The sequence below is a fragment of the Parus major genome, chromosome 2 (assembly GCF_001522545.3).
Source record: "Parus major isolate Abel chromosome 2, Parus_major1.1, whole genome shotgun sequence".
In the NCBI taxonomy this organism is placed as follows: Eukaryota; Metazoa; Chordata; class Aves; order Passeriformes; family Paridae; genus Parus; species Parus major.
Window position 1 is genome coordinate 85,277,403 of NC_031769.1, and position 20,409 is coordinate 85,297,811.

The following is a 20,409-nucleotide window of genomic DNA, read 5'->3' on the forward strand; positions in this document are numbered from 1 at the left end:
GAGGGGCCGCGGGAGCCGAGCCCGCCCCGGGCCCGCTCGCAGGGCGACTGCCGCCTCGGGGAGCCGCTTCTGTCCCCGGCCCTGTGAAAAGTTTTCCCGTAGGAAAGGAAACTTCTGCCGTGGGGAAAAAAAAAAACGTGAGGAAGAACTGTTTTCCCTAGAGGGCGGAAGAGCACTTAGGCTGGCCCAGAGAGGTCATGGAATCTCCCCTCGTGATGTTCCAAACCCACCTGGATGCGTTCCTGTGTCACCTGCTCCACGGGACCCTGGTAGGGGGGCTGGACTGGGTGATTTGTATAGGTCCCTTTAATCACAGTATTATGATTCTGTGGAAAAAAGAACAATTACAAACCCCTCTGTTAGGGTCATCTGTCAGGTGAAAGATCTGCACCAGCAGCTCCAGAAATCTGCCTGATGCTCGGCACTGCTGAACTTCATCTCTCACCCTCTCTATTTGAGGTGTCTTTTCAGTGGATTTTGGCGACTGTGGACTTTGCTTTATCACTCTGCAAATGTACTCCCATTAAAAAACAAAACCACCACCACCACCAAAACCCCAAACAAACAAAAAAAATGCCCAAAACCCAAATAAAAAAACCAAACAAAACAAACCAAACCCCCAAATCCAGCAGCCCCCAGCCCCCCCCAAAAAGCCCTGAAACGAAACGCTCAGCATTTCACCATTTGATGTGTGTTTTATTAATTCCCTCGACCCTGTTCATTGGCTAGACGTTTTTATCCTGTGATATATTGGTAATGGTGTTCATTTAGGAGAGGTATTCAGCTGAGCAGTATTCTATCAAGGAATTTTAATAAATATAATTATTTCTTTTTTTCTGACATGGAGTAGCTGAGGGCTTTAGGGATAGAAAAGCAAGGGGAAAAAGGAATTTCAAGGCTTCCTTTAAGAGAGCTTTACTGCACAGTCAATAAATCTGGACTTGTTAATGAAATGCTCATAATAGGTACAATTAGGGCCTCTGCTGACTCTGTTTTTTAATGAAACTAATTCTTTCAATTAACCTTTCAATATTGCATTTTTGTTGCCATGTTGCTGGCTTTCTTGAGCCTGACTTTTGAGTGAACTCCTACATTTTTTGAGTTGAAGAGGCAGGGATGTCACAATATCTATTCAAAACACAACCAGTGTTCTCAGTCAAAAGATTTTTTGGCAAATGAAATTCCCATTTATTAATATTGGAGTGGGGAAATGAAAGTACTTTATGAACACAAGTAAGCAAAAATAATTCCAACACTTTTTTTTTAGGGATGGGTCTGTGTTTATAATTTTTTAAGCATGTTTGTTCCCTAGGGAAGTTGGTTGTGGAGGAAGAATGGCAAAGCAAGATAAAGCCACGTTCTTTCCCAGCTTCTGCCTAGATAAAGGGAAATGTGCTAGGGATTTCTTCTTTTGCCTGGAGCTGGGACCTGACTCCTCCCTGCCCCTGGAGTGGTGCAGGTGGGCCACAGCATCTGCACCAGCACTGTGGATTAACTTTTTCTTGTGAGAACAAGTGCCTGAGTGACCTGATTAACCAGCATGTGCTATACTTATTAAGTAGTGACTAACACAATGCAAAGGATTCATTTATATTCACCCCCCCTCCAACTTCACTCTTATACTCTTTATATACCTGCTTTTTTTCTCCCTCAGTCTCTTCTAGTCTGCCTGAAATGCTTATACTTTTTTTTTTTTTTTTTCTACTTCTGCTCCTGAGACAGCACTGGGCCATTCCTTTTTTTATCTTAGTTTGCTGGATTCTCTTTGCTTTATAGATCATCTTTGTCCAAGAAGCAGGGCAAACAGCCACTCCCGGTGCCATCTGCACGCAGGGTGATGTGCCTTGTCCCTGGTCCCGTCACATGAGGCTTTCCCATGTTAGGTGTGCTGCTGAATGTGCTAAAGCACTAGAGACAAAGGGGAAATGGCCAATGTCCGTGGCCTCAAATTCATGGCTCTCTACCAGCCCCTTCCTGTAGAACTCCCATCAAAAGGCAGTATTTCTGTGCATCCAGTGCTGGCAGGACAAACTCTTAAAATCAGACATCTCTCAGAGATCCCCGAGACAGTATTTGTGGCATCAGTGCGATGAATTCATCCGCATTTCAAGGCAGAACGCGTTCGTCTCTACTTTTTCCTGGCTTTTGTTCACCAAAAAAAAAAAAAAAAAGCCCACGTTAGCAGAGCCATGTTACGAACTGCTTCCTGATTCTGTTGTGTAGCGTTTTGTAGCTACCACGGCTGGCCAATAGGCTGTAAATCTTGCCTGGTGTTTTGTAACAAAGGAAAAAATAGAATGATTTGTGTTGACTTTTGGTCATCGTGTATCATTATCGATCCGGGGGAGGGCGGCGAGAAGCGCGTACCGCGGATCTGTTGCTCGCCACTTCTCCGGGAAGGCGGCGTGAGCCAGCAGTCAGTAGAGGGCAATAGAGAAATACAGTTTGTGATGCCTAAAGGATTTGAAGCCCTGATTATGTGTTTACAGAAAAGAAAAAGAAGAAAAGAAGAGCCAGGAGGATAGGTTGTTCAGTTTACTACCGGAGACCTGACTGTGACAGACCACCAAGAAAACAAAATTTATAAAGAGAGTAAAGAAGACCTTCTGCAGCATCAGCAAGTCTCTCCTTTTTTCTTCAGAGTTACGTAGGATAACTTAGCCAGAACTTATTGATGTCTGCATGTTCAGTGGACTCGGGAACGACTGGGAGATGCGGAAACATACTCTTTGGAAGAAACAGAAGAGGAGGCATTTCAAAGATCCTGCAGGTGACAAAGGTGAGCAAACTCACAGCTTCTATTTCACGTGAGATAATAAATGTTCAGTCAGCTGTATAAAAGTCATGAACAAACTGAGTGATTGAAATTATATGAGAATTTGGCTTTTTCAGGCATGCTTCTGCAAGATTCATTTTTCTCATAGGAAAAAAGAGGATAGTGATGCTACAAGGATAAGCATTTCCAAGCATATATTATTTTGGAGACATGCTAAAACCAGTGACCTGTTTTATGTGTCATATTTTGTATTAGAACTGTTTGAAACGTGCTCATCGTTTTACAAGGTTTCTATGCTATAGTTCCTAGACTCTAGTTTACAGAGAAATATATAGCAAAGATGTGACTATTGTTCTTCCTTTTAGAGGGGATTTTTGCTCCGTTTTTAGACAAATGTGACTTGGAGGCTTGGAGAAATTTATTAAGAGATTTTTGGATGCATAGTGGGAATGCCCTCAGGTTTTTCAAAGGCTTTTTAATCAGAAAGATATTGAGAAGTGAAAACTAAGAATATAGTAATAACAAAAAGCGTTAAGCCATAGAAATCAAGGGGGTGGCAGAGGGTTGGGAAAGCCAAAAAAACCACAAGAGACTAAGTTAGAAAATAAACATGTTAAACACTTTTCTATTGCCAAGATCTCAGCTGGTGTCACCATAACACTTGGAAAATATCCTCAGGATGCTGGGAACCATTAAAGCAGTACTGATTATCAGAGGATAAACTTCCACTTCAGCTGCCACCGCTACCAGAAGTGACCAATAAGAAATGTTTGGGAAATGAAAGATGAAGAATCAAAGCATTGACATTCTGGGGATATCACAGAGCAAATGCAAGGGTACCTAGAGGTCAGTCAGACAGTACCCATTTGAAACAAGGCAGGCTGATAAATAAAAGAAATAAATCATATTCTGAAACAAACCATCAGCTTTTAAAACCTAATTAAAGGGCAAGTTATCTAGTGTTCCTCCTGAGCCTGGATTTATTTTGTAAGTGATATGATTGGTTAGGCTATGACACAGTGATTTATCTATGCTTTGAGTGCCAAAACATATAAAAGATTAGTGTGTTTTTTTGTTAGTTTATACATTGTTTAGAACACAGCTTCCTTGCAGTTTGTACCTGAGGGAGGTGAAAAATAACATATACAAAGCATGCCACTATTTCCCGTGGGTTGGCAACATCCATCTGATATGGAATGGACCCAATGACTGTCAGAATCCACCTGATCTTGCAAACTTCAAGTTCCAGTTTCCAATTTTTCCATCCTTTCATTAAATTTCCAGTACTCTGCGTCTTCCTGTATGCTTGTAAATCCATTCTCTCAAAAGATAATAGAAATTAAAGATGATGTACTGAACAAAAACCTCAGAGAGAAATATTCACACAGCTTAATAGTGCCAATTCTTCTTTAAAGTGGTCTCCGGTAGAAATTATTAACTCTGTATCTAAGATGTGAAGCTCTACGGCAGTAAACATTCTCTTATAGCTGATACCTGTTTTCAGTGAAATTATCAGGGTTGCTTTTTGGTGTTATGTCTCTACAAATGCAGTCAATGGGATTTTTGTAGTGGGGAGCCACACAGGTCAGCAGCTAGGGCTGAGGAATGGGAGCTACTGCTCCTTGAAGTCCAGGCCTTGCTTTGTCCCTATGTGACTTTGTGGTTCATTAGGCTTGTTTATGGTCAGCTCATGAAGTGGCCAGCCTGGCCCCTTGCCCATGCCAAGGGCTGGGCTTTGAATGGCAGAGTGCAGATTGTACAAGGAGGCCCTCCCTCCATGCAAGTTATGGGACTGGCCATCGCCAGGCTGCAGTGTCCTTCAGTACACAAACATACTGCTAGGCCAGTTCAACCCGTAAGTCCTACTCACCTTGAGGCATAATACAGTATTCCTTAATTTTCGCTCACAGAACAGTTGTCTAAAAATGTTGAAATCTCAAGCCAAATTTTCACCTGTGAAAAAGATGCTGCTAATTAATGTGTTAATTGTCATGTAAACCCCTTTGCTTAATGAGATGTGAAATAGCCCCTGCTGTTAGGAATATCAGTGTGCACAGGAGTTTGTCCCGGGCACTTAGGGTCATTTATTGCTGCAGCACAACCCAGGGTTGCTATTTCAGCCTCTTGCCAAAATAGAAACGTTTTACTTTCTGATGAGTCATCTGGGTTTCACTGAGATCTTGTAAGGTTCCCCCACCCTATTCTTCTTTTCTGTGGAGTCCAGGCCTTGCCCCAGAGACCTTGCTTTCCCGGGAAAAGATGGGTTGGAACCCTCTTCAGCAGCTGTCGGCTCTGTTCCTTAATTAGCTTGGAGCAGGCTGCTAATGAATAATATGGACCGTTTTCCTTTTCAGTGGAGCTGAACATGCAGCATTCCCAGCCTTTTCTGGCCAGCAGTGTGGCAGAGCAGAGCTGGCAACTGAGTCAGAGTTTGCCATACATTATGCTAAATGTTACCTGCATCAAGGCAGAAACGGAACTAGGTCAAACAAAGGTGGCAGCTTTAATCTATTTTGCCAGGTTGGTCATATTTACTTACAAACAACACAAAAGAACTATATGTTTCAAGAACATATTCCCTTGCATTAGTTTTCCTTCTGGTGCAAAAGGGAATAGAGAAAGGCTTCATTTTTTTTCCTTTCTTTTTCCTTTAAATTATTTCCTTTCCCTTTTAATTCGGAATTATCTGTTCTAAGGTGGCACTGGTTTGAGCATGAGTGAGGCCGGACTAGATGACTAGAGGTTTCCAACTTTACCCTGTAATTTTCAACAATCATGCTGTTATTTTAGATTCCTCCTGACTCCAAATTATCTGGGAGAGAAATAAAAAACAACCCACCACTATTTAAATATAATTTTCTTTCCCCTTAAGTTATTATTTTAATTCATTTGAAAATGTACCAGGGAAAATAAAAGCCAGGTACTTCTAATAAATTACTCTGCTACGGAATAGTTCTTTGCAGTTGTTGGTTTCTGAGTTTTGTCATAAAATGCTTTAATTGCCATGTACAGGCTGCTTTGCAGAATTGCTACCAGGCAGAAATGTAGTCAGCTGAGGGATAAACTGTCTGAGGGCTGTACTCCCTGCTGCAGTTGAAAAGTGGCTTTTCACACCTGTTTATAGTATCCTAAGTTGGTTTTGTGTTTGAGAAGCTGGTATCATTGCTGATTCTTCCAGTTCTATGCCTGGTGACTCAGATGGTAAGAAGGGGTGAAATATTTACTGCTTAAGTATGTGGAATAATATGAATTTGAAAAATCCATATTGCTTTCTCAGTAACCCATAAAACCCTAAATTCATTCAAAATTACACTGTTTGCCCAGCTGAGCTCCTTAATTCATCACCCTGGCTGAAACCAAGATCTTCAAAGCCATTTACAACAGCTAAACAAACATGTCTTTCATTAGCTTCGATTATAATGCCGATGAAGTGCGCAGAGGATCTGAATCTTTAGCGATGACAGTGATGGATATAATTTAGACACAGGAGCGGTAACAGAATCAGGCCGATGCTCAGAGTGAGCTTTAATCCAGAGTTTCACAGTCAAATATAGGTGGGTGGTGCAGTGCTTCGTATCTGCTTCAAAACTGCTGTCGCTGCTGCTGGGGCACAGTAGTAACGCAACATATTGTATCTGCACTAGGATGAGAGCACTTGGGTTTTCATTGCTGGTAATGGGGCCTTGTCCCCAAAGCCTACTCCTCTTTTAAAGGATAAACTGGATGTAACTACCTTCTAAGTGTGAAGTAGCTAGAGTAAAGGGGAAAAACTCCACGTGACACCAATTTAATTAGAATGCAGCATCATTGCCTTGATTACTGATGGAAAACAGGAAACTTCTTCAGTGAGGGTTGTATTATAGCTGCACAATTCCCCAGTACTGAAAGGATTCAGCCTTTGTCAAGTTGGCCTGCATGCAAGGCCCTCAACTTTCCTGTGCCCCTCAGAGACTTTGACCAGAAAACAAAACAGCTAGGGATAGATAATTCATCAGATTTCTTTTTCAGAAATCCAGAGGCTTCTGCTTAAGGGTCCCAACCCAGAAAAAGCTCACACTAGTTGTATGCACATATGTTAAACAAACATCACGAGAGTTGTGTTAATTTGTTGCTTATTTGCAGTGTGGAGAGGGGCTGATGCAATCTCTGATCTTTTTCAAGAAGGCACATAGCCATATGTTTTTATGTATTATTTTCATTACTATTAAATAAAGCTAGTGGTGTTCAAGTATGGTCTGCATCAGTCCCTTGAAAGGTCATTTCCTTAGTGAGCAAAGACTTGTTTTTGTTCTTCAGAATTTTAAGGATTAAGTTGATAGCAGGGCAGACATAATTAAGTTTGTCAATTCATAATCGATTTATGGAAATGAAAATATTTTTTTTTTTCCCTTACTGTGTGCTTAAGCAATGTTTTCCTGATGAAAATATTTGTGTATTGTTTTTTTGGGTTTGTTGGTTGGGGTTTTTTTATCTCCTCCTTTCTCCTAAGCCAGTCTGAGATCTCTGTATCCCTTAGCACTGTTTGGAAAAAAGATCTGGTTATCCTAAGAGCAGGGAAGATGCAGAGGAAAACCTGAAAGACTAGAAGTCTAGACAGAGATGCTGTGGCATCCATAAGGTCTGTGAAGAGCTTGTCACAGTACGTTTTGGCTCTCAGCTTCTGTTTCATTTGCTCCACTGGTTAATCATTGGCTTGAGTGCTCAGGTACCATGGTGATCGACACACTACCAGTGCCACAAACCCAGCATGATGCATATTCATTGAAACACTATTTTTGAAAGAAAACCAAAAATAAATGCAACTTTTTAAAATCCTCAGCATAGCTAACATTGCCATGTACTTTCCTCTCTAACAATATAAATTAGCATGGTAGGATATAGGCTTCTGGCTCCCATTTTAGATTTTTCCTTCTGCTGTTGATATCCACAGCTTTCTCATTAAGTGGTTTTTAAGGCTTCAGACTTCTTCCATATGTTGAGTATAGCACATTTGTGCATTGGCCTTTCTGTGCAGCTATTGAGATGTTTGTTCCACTGTCATCAATATTAATATCAAGGAAAGGGCCTTGGAATAAGAGCCAAATGCATCCTTGGTCTGTTAAGCCCCAATAGTTTGCTAAGTGTGACCTTTGTGAAGCTACGGGTATAAAGTTCAACCTTGAAAATCTTGGCCAGCAACTAAGTGCTGGAATGCCAATTGGCAAGCTCTTCTTCCTTCTCCAAATGCAGAGCCTTCTGCCTGAATAGCTCCAATGCAGCATCTCTTCCGCAGTGTCACGTTTGGAGGTCTGATCCTCACACAGACCTCTTCTGTTGTTGTTAGTTTTTGTAACACTGTGCTATTTATATCTCTATTTGAATATGTAAGGTGGCCAACAATGGGAAGTAGCTTCCCACTGAGGAAGTTACTGTGCTAGCATCTCTCCAAGATAACTGCAGGAAATATAGAAAAAATTGTTGCCTCTTTATCATGAGTACCTTATGAGTTTGCTCCTGGTTTTGGTATCTTGAATTGCTTCACAACACTGCTCCCTGAGCACTGGTGCCTGGAGCAGATTGATAGCATGCTGTCAGTCGATGAGCCCCCAGCACCTGGTGTGCCCACGAGGCAAATAAACCACAGAGGAGGGAATTAGATGGAGCTAGATGCAAGGTATGCATCAACTGGAGCTGGATAATTTTTCCTCAAGCTCTGTTGATCATAAAAACTTGCTTTGACTTTCGTTTCAGCTCTCAGAAAATGAAAAAGACATCCTTTTCCTCTTACATTCCACTCACATGAAATAAAGATGCCCAATTTTTTTTTTTGGACGCATCTTACCATCTGCTTTGACAGCAATGAGCTCCCCAATTGGTGTGAGATAAATTCCATTAATATGTGGTAAAAGCAAGCAAAAAAACCTCAAAACCCAAAGAGCGATGCAGGGATGTTGTTTATGTCTCCCTAGCATGAGGTAGGAAGGGCCTGTGATACACTGCTTTGCGGGAGCTGGTGACACTTAAAAGAAGTATGTAGACAAACAAACATACTGAATCCCCCATATTACTGATTTTTTCTTTTTTGTTTAAATATAATAAAGACACTAAATATGGCAATTGTATTAATGTTCCTGAGCCAAAGAGTGAATGAGATTTATAGGACTTGTGGGTCAGGACAGTGGTCTCCTCCCTAGCCTGCTTCCTGTGAAATCTGAGCTGATGTCGTTGCAGGAGTGGTAGGAAAGAAGCCAGAACTTACCCTCTAAGGATTTAATTTGGAAGGCATTGTAGTTGGGATCTTCTCATCTCTATCTATCCTCCAGTATGGGACTTTCTAGCTTTGCTCTATCCAGTCCTTGAACTCACTATCATCCACAGGTCCTTGTAAAACATACAGGTACGGCTGCTCTGCTCTGGTTTTGCTTCAGAGGAAGAACAAACCTTGAGGAAAATGGAAAAGGAGCACTGCATGTTTCTGCTGCCTCTCCTGACTCCAGGGCCAATGAAGGTAGGAGGTACAAGGTGGAAGATGGGCCAGACTGTAGAGGAAGTCACCAAACAGGGTGTGGACTAGTATTGTGGGATGCGGGCATAGTATCTTAACAATCCTGATGCCCATAGCACAATTGCAAAACTGGGCTGTGGCATCAAAACAAGTTGTTCTGTAAAATGATTTTGTTACCATGATATTGCCAGTCCTACAGGCAACCCTTCCTGCCAAGCATTTCCTCCTTCTCATTGATTTGCAGAAAATTTTTGGTTACTTTTTTGGTTACTATGAATACTTTGGGTCTCTTTTCTTAATTTGGATTATTTTTTGGTGTTCCTTTGCATTAATGTTGAGGGGTATTCAGGGTGTTCACAGGTAGGGTTCAATTAATTCCCTTGTACTTCTTTTCCCAAGGTTGTACCATTTTTGAGAACCACCCTAGAATGCCTACAAAACTGAGCATGTTTAGAGGCATCTCTTGCCAACAAATCTGTGCACTTGGTTTTTTCCATGGACTGTAGTCTGGAATTTGGCAAGCCTTGGTAATCTTTCCTGGATGAGCAGTTGGATTATTCACCAATTTTTTTTTGGAGCTGGAGTGAAAATAAACATGAGCTTGGAATGCTGGGTGCCAGCTCAAACCCAGACTTCCCCAGTGTGAGCCCAGAACGGAGAGATATAATTTGGCCCCTTTTGGATTATGATCCTGTGTCAGAGTGACGTTTTGAGTCTGATTGGCGTGAAGTGTGATACTCATGTAAGTATAAATACAGCAGCTTGGTGCTTGCAATGCATTTACAATCTCTTATTCATTCTTAACTGGTGGCATTTTCCTTTTCAGCTACAGTGGGAGAAACTGTAGGCTTTGCTGTTGGAATTGGGTTTGGTACCCAATTTGATGGCAACAAAACCTGCAGATGCAGAAACATGATAAATGCTGAGACATGAGGATCAGAAATTAGTCCATTCCTGAGCAAACTTAACATCTGCTGGAATGGGCAGAGACGGAGTTTATGTAGGTTGCACAATTGCAGCCACTGACTGTTCACTTTCATAAAATCAGATCCATGATTTTTCTCAAACACTTTTCTCTCAAACACTTGATAGTTTTGTCTAAAAATAGTAGACCTGATGGCAAATGGTGTTCAGGTTTTCAAAGTGCCTAATTAACAACAGGGATTGGTTATGCCTGGAATGAAAAGTACGTAAGGCAAGGAAAGCAATCACCTAGTTTCGTGCTGAAAGGGTTAATGAGTAATTAAGGAGAAGGAAAAAATAAGGGCTTCTAGAGTTGTGTTTAATTTTTCAGTCTCTTTGCTGTCTGCCAGTCCTTTATGTGAATGCTAAAAATTTCATTAAAAAATTAAAAATGTATTTTAAAGGCCAATTTAAGAAACTGAACATGCAATTCTAACTTTGGAAAATTGCAGCTGTATGTTATGACAGAATCTTGCATTTGTGACTAAGGGAAAACTTGATTATTTCAGTGGATTACTGGAGAAGTAGATGTGAATCTCACTTTATCCATTCTCACCCTGACAGATTGACTTGGAAACCTTCAGTTTCAAAGAAGGTAAAGGTATCAGATGAGTTCATTTGCAACAGATGGGTTTTCTGGAAAAAGCCTCAGATTTATAAACTTTCAGAAAAATTTTGCATGGCTCGCTGGGGAAGAAGTACCTTTGTTGTGAACGTTTGCTGGCCCCGCCGAAGCTGATGCTAGTTTGGGAATTCACTTCAGCTGAGATTAGGACTTTGTTTATAGACTGTTGTGGGCCTTGAAGATGAAGACATCAATCATTAAAGCTGTGTCAGTGTCTCAGCAATGAATTGATGTTCTTTTTTGCTAAAGTTCAATATTCTTGAAATGAAAATCCTTGATTTACATTTCTCAACTATTCTTGTGGGGGTATTAAGCTGATGTCTTGCTACTGTTTGTGGAACCACCAAAGAAACAAGCAAAAAGGAAAAAAAACGCCATCCAAGCAACAATCCACGAAAAATATTGATTTAAGTTTGGTGGCTGCTGTTGAATGTGCTTGTCCTTCCCTCATGCAGCCACAGAACATATTGGCATTGCGGGAAGGCTGTCTGACAGCTTCCTTTCAAAGCATTGCCAAACCTGCTTTGTGGATTAGTCAACAACTGCTTCCTGAACTGTGCTTGCACCTGTTTCCTCTTCTTCTGGAATGAACAGGTTTATCTGAAAAAAAGCATTGACAAAGGCCAAAGTTGTACCCCCAGCCTGGCCCACTGATATAAAGGAAATCACATTTTCTTGGTGTTCGTAGAATGAAAGTAGCAGCTGTTACCATGGGAATAGTCAATTTATGAAAGACGTTTTGAGGAGGCTGAACATTACCATTAATCGAAGTGATTGCAGTCAAGACAAAAGGTTAATGTTCAAGTTCTGCTAATTAGGAGAGAGCTACTTTTCTGGTAATGTGAGGATGGATACAAATGAATTCTGTTTGATAAAAAATGCTGTTGTCCTGGCTAATCCATTGAATTTATTATTTTGGATACAAGGATTAGAGTCATCCTTAGTATAGTATCCACTGATTTGTTTTCAAGCAAATGTAAACTTATTGGGTACAAGTGGACACTATTTCCTGGAAAGGTTCTTTCAAATATGTTCTTACAATGTATTTTAAGGATTATTATTTCACATTCCTTTTTTGGAGACATTTTTCTGTGTTTTGTTTTGTATTTTGCAACTCCTGATGTCCTCTCTGTCCTTTTCTCTCTGCTCAACACATTTTCTGGGGTGTAGAAATTACTATGATTCTTCAGATTTCTCCCTAAATGTGCTAAAAATGTTATCAGCAAATAGAGAAAAGGCTTTTTTATTCTGCTGCACTCCCTCTATTGACTGACTGTGCCAAGACAGAGTGAATAATATAGTAGTCATCATCTGCAAACAAGAATGTTTGGGCCAGATCATCTCTGCTCATATGAAGTGCCAAATCTTAACTCTCTTCAGGAGATATGTGTCTCTCCACAAGTTCTAAAAATACAGTTTCTGTTACATTTCTCTTTAGAGCACCCATCTGACAAACTTCTTTTAAACAGCTAATAATTTAAGCACAATTCTGCAGTTTTCCCTGAATTATTTTATAAAATAAATATTATTAATTATTTCACAAAATGCTTAATTATTATTAACGTTATATTTGTGTGAGCCCTAGCTGTTCAAATCATCTTAGGCTCTACATTCTTCTATTTATTTTCACTTTCAAGTAGCCTGCATTATTGCAAAAGCCTTTATCTGTGTAATTAGTTTTACATGGATTTTGTAATGAAAAGTGTACGTGAAAAAATGGAATGGTGTGTTGGATATGTCCCCCAAAATGAAAACAGTGACATCAAATTAGTAATAATATCAGTACCACACTAATTATGGAAGAGCTAATGGACAGTTTGTGACCAGTGGGTCCAGGCAGTTATAGAGGGTGTTACAGCATGTGATACTTGCAGCTGTGTATCACCCTTCAAGGCTGGAATTTTGCCCCCACTCTTCTCATGGGCTTATAGCTGCTTCCCTTCTGTACAGCCTAGATGAGTGTGTGGCATGTACACTGCCTTCCCTCACCATGCTGTTGCTGCTTCGTGAATTAGATAAACTACTTCTACCTCAAGGCTTCTTCCTCAAGGCATTTCTAGGCAGCAGTTATATGCTTAGTTAGCTCTTCTCTTGCTCTGCTAAACAACTCAACTCTGTTAGTGTCTTTGGATGGGAAATCTCCTTGTCTCCCAGGTTCTACTGGAAATCCCCATTCTCATGTCCTACAGCTTTTTTCATCATGTTACCTGTTTAGTCACTCTCTCATTGACAGCTATAGTCCTCATTTATCATTACTGGGTCATCTCCCAGATGATGTTTTCATTTTCTGCCCCAGGCCTTGTTGCTTGGCCCATTTCTTTGGCTTACATCTCCAAGCCGCTCCATTTGTACAGTTTCACTACTCTACTGACATTGGAGTGTGCAGGTACTCTTCTACCTTGGTCACAGTGATCAAGAGCTATAGAAGGACAGCAGTAGCCCCAGAATGGATCCTGAAGACCCACTGCTAATCTTAATCAATTCAATACATCTCTTCTTAATGGCACTTACTTGCTATTACTTCTCCTTTAGCTGTTTTTTAACTATGCAAAAAGTCTTAGTCCTTAGATTCCTTAATAGCGTATAGCACGATGTCAAATGCATTGCTGAAGTCCTGAAAGATGAGATCTATTACACTCCATTTGTTCACAAAATCTTTTACCTCATCTAAGAAAACTATATGGATGATTTGTATGGTATCTTCTTGTTAAACTGCTGTTTCACTTTACCCATTTTTCATTTACCTCTGTGTCTTTGTATACTGTCTCTTTCAAAATGTATTTTAAAGCCTTTCATACTAATGAGTTCCAATGAAATAGCTTGTAATTTCCCAACTGCCATCTCCTCTTACTTTTCTTCACATTTTTTTTTTTTTTGTAAGTAAGGAAACCATATCTACTATTTTTGAGCTTCACTCCCAACTAGATGGTGCTATTGAAAATATTCATCTCTGGACCATCATTACATGTGAAAGAAATTTTTAGAAGTGTAAGATGCTGATTAATCAGACTTCAAGCATTTAACTTTTTGAATTGAGTTTTTTGCTAGCTGTGGTAGTTTCTATTTGCATATCTGTATTCTTATTATTCATCCTAGCTTTGTAAATTTAACCTAAAAACTTCTGATTGAAATTTTTCAATTTCTACTAAAATACTTAGTTGAGGCCTTCTTTGTGTTGTCTTTAGTCTCTTTTCGGTATTTCCTCCACAGTGGTGTAGCAGTTTTCCATGTGGGTTTATTGTTTGGTTTTCTTTTTTTATACTATGAAAGAAGCTTTTACTATGTGCTTTCAAATTCTTTGCAGGACAGAAGTCAGTTAAATTCATGGAAGTTCAAACTTTATCTTTGTAATTCCTGACTTATGCTTCCAGCTTGTGTACAGTACTTTTGGCGTTGTGTAAACTCTGCTCATTTCCATACCTCCATTTTACAAGGTCCCGCTTAGTCTCTGGCTGCAGCTTTGTAAAAGCTACTTGTTCAATTTACTGTCCCTTTTCTCTACTACAGAATAGGCATAACTCCAGAGAGTTTAAATGCCATTTCTATTGTCATTTTACAATGCTTTACTATGTTAGTGCAATTCTTAAGTTCCCATGCCTACCTTTCTTCTCTCTTATATGAATAATCCTACTCATGTCAGAATCTAAGCCATGAAGATTATTTGTGAGAGAAAAGGGTTGCAGATTAGTACTACATTCCTTGAAGTACTTTCACCAGGTACAGCATTTTTTCACAGTGGTGGCTTCTTTAGATGTACTGTAAAACCTGTTTAAGAGATACACATGCAGTATCAAAAGAAATGCAAAATGTTTTAGAAGATGAAACTGCTTGGAAACTGAAGAATGCAGGGATTTTTTCAGGTGCCCAGTATTTCTCCAATAGCCTTTTTGCCAACCGACTCGTGTTTTATTTCTGTCTTTTAAGTATTATTAGATTTTCTTTTGGCATGCTGGTGATTTGCAAATGTACAAGTACTGTTCTGAGTGCTTGGGAAAATGGTCTTTCACAGAACTAAATTGTTGCATGGAAAAATATCCTTGGTACTCATTACTTGGATTTTTGTCTCAAGATGTGTCATGGCTGTGTTGCTCTAACAGTAAAAAAACATATTTAGCATCTGACTGTGCCCCAAAGAGCTTGCAACTGAAATATGTAAAATACATTCAGCGCCAAAGGAAGCAAACATAATTTTCCTGGTTACTGTGAAAGGTGGGAAAGAAGCCAGTGTCACTCATCTGGGTCACAACCAGTAGCTGCACTTAATCCCCTTGATTTCTCAATCTCTCAGCTGCAGGAAGGTTTTTTCCTATTTTCCACTACAGTTGTTAGTAGGAGTAGGAAATTTCAGTAGGATCCTGGGTATGAAAGAAGACAAAATTTCATTTATCTTCCTTTAATAATCTGTCACCATACACAGTGCAATTGATAAAAGGAGAAAGTGTGGTATGTTCTCTTCTGCAGCCATTGCATTTTATAGCCAATCCAGTGGGATTATGTATTAGCCATTAATCTGTTACAGGGAGGAGGCAATGGATGGGTCAAAACCCAATTTGTCTGTTAATTTTCAAATATTGAGCAAAAGAGATGAACACACTGAGCAAAGAAGTAGATGAAAATGCAGAAAATATTTTTTTGTATTTTAAAAGCTTTCTTTTGAATTGAGTCTATTCATAAGTAATATGACACACAGTTCTGAGAAGATATCAGAAAGTCTCAGTAGATTTAGATTTTCAGATTAGCTAGTGAGCTGCACAAATGTGACCTGAATTGTGACTCTCCTGTGGTTTCTACTTATAAATCCTTTTTCCACTACAAATAAATTATGAAATATGTTTAAAATACCAAGTTAATGAAAAAAAGAATATTTTGTTTCTAATGGACACAACTACTTTGAATAGTGTAACTTTTTACTATGAGAATTAAAAAAATCTTCTTCAAGTCTCTTTCAAGTACAACTACATGCATTTACTTCAGCAGCATCAGTGAGTCTAAGTCTGGCCGATAAAAGCCAGCTGGAATGTCACTTCTGTGTGTCAGAAAGATATGGGGGAGGTTAGTGAGGAATCTGTATGTGTTTCAGTACTTATCTGCTATGTCATCTTCACATCAGAGCAGGATCCTGGGTCATAGGAAAGAAATGGAAGCAGAATTCTGTTTTGAAGTGTGTCATTTCATGTATGTACAGAGCTATTACTTCTCTCTCAGGCAGTGAAATGTACTCTATTTAGAAAGAAATAGTTCTTAGTGTAACTGTAATTATGAAGAAATTCCTTACTGTCAGGGTGGTGAGACACTGGAACAGGTTGTGCAGGGAGGTGCAAAACTGGCAGTGTTCAAGGCCTTCAGCGGCCTTCTCTAGTGAGAGCTGAGCCTGTCCAGGGCAAGTGGGGTTGGGGGGTTGGGACTAGATGTTCTTTGAGATCCCTCCTAGCACAAACCATTCTATGATTCATTCTATGATTCTATGATTTACAAAAAGAAGAACAACAGATCTCATAGAAGTCTTTAAGTGCATAATGTTATATTAAGAAATTCCAAGGAAAATCTGATCAAGGTGGTACTCAGACTATGAATAAAATTACAGGTACCAGCACAATGTTGCAGAGAGCCCTATAAGAAGGTCTCCCTTGGCACCAGTGTTGCAGTTACTCACCCAACAAATCAGTAATTCATTTCAATAGCAACGAAAAAATCCAAATAATTTTATCACCAATAACGTTTTTCCCTCAGTTTCTTTTCTAAAACAATCAACACAAATTTTTGTTCTCTTATTCTGAGGTTTTTTTTTTCAGGGAAGAAGGTATCATTTAAACAATTAGGAACTTTTCAATCAAGAATGTAAAGATAATAGGTTAAATAGGGTTGATAAATCGTGGTAAGGGAAATCTGCTGCTTCCCATATCTGTGCTTGTTTTCTGGGCAAGATTTTCAGAAAATAGGATCTTAGTGTAAGGATTTGTAGTCCTGCATGTACTTTTCAGGAAAACAATTCTGCTGCATCCAGAACAATCTGTTTGTTACCAGGCTGTAAAATAATGGGTACTGATTTAAAATCCAGAGACACAAAAATAATTGGTTTAATTTTTGAATATGTAAAATATACAGATCACTAGTTAAAAAAAAAAACACCATTTCTTTCAATGATTATCTGTTAAAAATAAAGCATATTTTTGACTTGGGCTTATAGGTCTGTGTTGATTTTTCCAAGCTCTGGAGCAAGAGCTGCTATACAAATAGAGTGGCATAGCTATTTACCCAGCAGTCGTCCAGACAAACTGACCTGATTAAGGTGAAAATTTTTCATTGCAGCAGTTTTCTACAGGTATGTTAGGGAATTTGTAGTGAAAGGGCATGTTTTTTTGCAAGCTTATTTTAATTCCCCCCCTCCCCCCCCGACAGCAAATAGTCAACTTAAAAATTTATACATTCTTTAATTTGAATAAGGCTCCATAATGCCTTCTGAGTATTACAATTTAGATGCTCCAGTTCTACTTAGGGGCCTGTTTTCCTGTTTGGACCTAGTGTTCCATGACATGCCACTATCTCTGCTTTATGGCTGTGGACATAGCCTATTCTGTGATGAATTGAGGGAAATATAGTCTAGTAATGTAGCTACACAAGGGAATGAGAATATGAGTCACTCAAACTTTAATATCTGTGAGTGCCAAAGCTTGTATTTAAATCTCCCCTGGAAAATTTAATTCTTTTCTGCAAGAGGAAAAAAACTTGCAAATATTTTTAATTACCTCTAGATACCTGGTTTTTATTTACTGTTGAATACATAGGGTGACTTCCATAAAATTATTACACAGGGTATGAGTTTAGAATTTTGGCTGTGCAGAAACCTAATATTGTGAGTGAAAGGCTCAGTCTGAATTTCTGTAGAAATGATTTTATCTGACAGGTGGAAGAGAAGGCTGATTTTGAGTCAGGAGCATGTTGGGCTATTGGTATTCTTCAGCCATACTCTATTTGTGCAGAGAACTTTTTGTTGATGTGTCTATTAATCCTTTCTCTCAGTTCGTAGTATTTGAGACAGAAAGCATTTTTTCACACAAGTGTTATGCATGTGGCATGGCCCACACAACTGAAATTCATCTGTGAACTACAGTGTCAGCTTGACATCAATTACTGTCTGTGGCTCCAGGATAGGTGTCTTTAAGCATCGAGCAGCAAGCAGAAGTTGTATTTCAATGCCTTGAAACCTGGTCTAAAGCTGCTGGTCTGAAAGCTCTCATCCAATTTGGATGGAATTTTCTCAGCTTGGATTGCTTAATCAATGCTCTGTTTTCACTTCATTGGCAAAAAATAATACAAAAACAAAGCTTCTCTATTAACAAATCATTTGTCATTTCCAAGCTGGCAGCAGAGGTCTGTGCAGTCATGTCTACTGAGTCGCTAAATCTTTATGCCTTCTCCTCTTTGGAGAGTCATTAAGTTTAGAAGCACTTGCCTCTACAGAGCTGATCAGGATGGCTTGTTTTAAAACATGTCAAAAATGTTGGGCAGCAGCTTGTTAAAAACTTCGACATTATGGATCATTCTGATTAACTGGGCCAGATTAATGCCAGTTTTGTTATTATTTTTCACATAGGTTGCGAAGATCCTTACACATCCTAACTGAAACTTTAGTCTGGGCATGGCACAGAGATGTAGGATATCTAAGCTCTTCCAATTTTTCTGAATGTTAATCCAAAATATTTTAATTGTGTGTCTGTTAATTCAAAATCTGAGTAACCGTTGCTCAGTGCTATTACAAGACCTTGCCCAGAGAAGTTTTGAATGCCTCATCCTTGGAAATGTTCAAAGCCAGGTTAGATAGGGTTTAGAGAAACTTTGTCTAGTGGAAGATGTCTCTGCCCATGTCAGAGGGATTGGAACTTGATTTTTAAGGTCCCTTCCAACCCTAACCATTCTATGCTTTTATGACTCTGTGACTATTGAGAAGCTGATTTTCAGAAAGGCTGTTTTCCCACATCTTCATTGTCTCCAGCTGAAGTTAAGTGTCACTGCTTCTAAACACCAGAGCTGCACAGTCAAGCTAAATCTCTGCAAGAGATCGTGAACTGCAGCCTAGCCCTCAACACAACTCTTCAGACCAAACCTCGTTGCCAAGGGTTTGTACCTAAACACAGAACAAGTTATGTGTGTGCATATTCTTGTGCCCACCTTAATTCCACCAGGTAACCTTCTGCACATCATGATTGTATCAGTGTCTCATCTGCTTTAAGACTGTGAGTGACCTTGACTTGGAGCAGGTACAGAGCAGGCTCAGGTTTCAGCTGGCAAGGGGCAGGTGGGCAAGCCTGTAGGAAACGTCTGTGCCAGAATTCATTCATTTTAACTTATTCCTTTGGTGACTGACTGCAAGGTGGATGGGAGATGGAGGAGAGGGGAGCAACCCTCCCCCTTTACTCCCTCGCATTTCAGGGGGTTTAGTCTCTATCAGGAGAAAGAAGGGTAGTCTCTGTCCACAGGAAGAGTTTTATGGGTCTCTGCCTTTGTATGCATCATGTGAGGGTGTGACTTTGGTCTAATTTGTGACTTTCAGATTTTGAACATTTCTTAATTTGATTTGCAGGTGATGATCTGCTGACAGAATAAATAAATTGTAGAAAGTGCCAAGACTGTTCAGGCATTTGCTGTAATATCACTCCCACAGGAGGAACCTTCATCACAGTCTTTCTTCAAGTATGTTCTCTCCTCTGGTAAGTTTTTCAGACATATAATCTTTTCCTGTGTCAAGAATTTTCAGCAGAGGGAGTGAGATGAGTTCTGAAAAGTCCAGCCCTGGTCCTAGATTTTGTCATCAGAACTGCGGACTATAGTCAGTAAACCTAGTTGTGCTCATGTAAAATACATGCAAGATTTGGTCAGCCTGTGGAATATAGTAAATACCACAGAACTAAATTACAGGTGTCACTAACTTTAGTTTGTCCCCATGAAGTGGACCTCATTTGCACAGTGTGTAAAATTTTTTACTTGTCTTTCTACCTGAAATTATATTTTTAATACTGTCACCTGTATTTGCAACTTATGACTTTCCAAATTATGTCAGTTCCTCTAAATAATTAAAAAAGACCCTTTTGTCCAATATTAAAAAACAAAGAAACAAAAATCCATTAATAATTCTGACAACTAACCTTTGGAATGGAGATCTAATTAGTTCTTATTGAGCTTGGTCCAAAGATCATTGAAGCAATTTGGAGTCTTTCCATTAAAGTTAATTGACTTCAGAGCAAAATCCTCAGACACGCTAGTTTAGCAACATAGGATAGCAAGCAGTCTGTCTGTCACCCATCAGCAACATCACCTCCAGACAGAGAGGCTGTTTTAGCTGTTCTATTTGACGTTGTTTCTGGTAAAGATGTTGCCTAAATTGATTATGTCCCTGTGGGCAAATAGAGGACCTAGAAAAAACTTCATGCCCTGGGTACCTGTTTATGTGGCAGTCACCAAAGCCTGCAGGTTTCACACATTCCAGTGTCAATGTGGAGCTTTCGTCAGAAGTGTCAACATTAACAAGATTTTAAACTGCAGGCGAATATAGAGGATCATTTG

The 20,409-nt window shown here is 39.5% G+C and overlaps 1 long non-coding RNA gene across 7 annotated transcripts in view; it reads left to right on the plus strand.

The window, feature by feature from the left end:
* Nucleotides 1-2,242: 2,242 nt before the first annotated feature.
* LOC107200028 overlaps nt 2,243-20,409 on the plus strand; it is a 137,892-nt gene continuing 119,725 nt past the window's right edge. For 5 of the 7 annotated variants that reach the window (XR_001519455.2, XR_004496017.1, XR_004496019.1 and 2 more), the window contains exons 1-4: nt 2,243-2,779; nt 9,134-9,263; nt 9,660-10,002; nt 19,430-19,556. This is a non-coding gene — a long non-coding RNA (uncharacterized LOC107200028). The remainder of the gene's footprint in view (nt 2,780-9,133; nt 9,264-9,659; nt 10,003-19,429; nt 19,557-20,409) is intronic. The other 2 variants (XR_004496021.1, XR_004496020.1) reach the window with 2 other exon arrangements.